Below are 645 nucleotides of genomic sequence, written 5' to 3' on the forward strand. Positions count from 1 at the left end.
TCTTAAATATTTATGTGTTGATCTGTAGCGTGGGATCTCTTTTTGAAATGTTCAGTGCTGCCCTATTGCAAACTACTTAAAGGTCACATACTTTTAACAGCTATATATATCTGTTTTTATCATTATTATTACTGTTACTTTTTCTTATAATACATAAGAATTCAGAAAAGTATTTATATATACTGTATATCTACCTGTCAGTCTAAGAACATGTCACAAATTCAGATATTATATAAAGTTCAAACATGCTCCAAAACTTTCTACCAGTGTGAGGCTTTGCGATAAACACAATTAACAAGTAGTGGAATTCTCTTTAAACACTGTCATTGAATGGAACTTGTGATACAGAATGCCCGAACAGTAATGCAACTTGCTGTACTCTACATTTTGCCCAAGGAATGCTCAAATTTTCCCACAATTTATCTACTTAAAATACTCGCTTTAATTCTTAATTTAACTCATCATATCCTTTGTCTCATGTTCACTTTGGAAGTGATTGGAATTCAAGCTGAAATATCACGGCCTCCTTTAATGCTCTCATTACAATTACCAAACTGTCACTCAAGGATGTGAGAAGGCTAGGATTGTTGGCAACACATACGTGCTTTGATAAAATGAAGATAGTATGATGGGAGGTTAATATTC

The sequence above is a fragment of the Penaeus monodon genome, chromosome 34 (genome assembly GCF_015228065.2).
Source record: "Penaeus monodon isolate SGIC_2016 chromosome 34, NSTDA_Pmon_1, whole genome shotgun sequence".
Lineage (NCBI taxonomy): Eukaryota > Metazoa > Arthropoda > Malacostraca > Decapoda > Penaeidae > Penaeus > Penaeus monodon.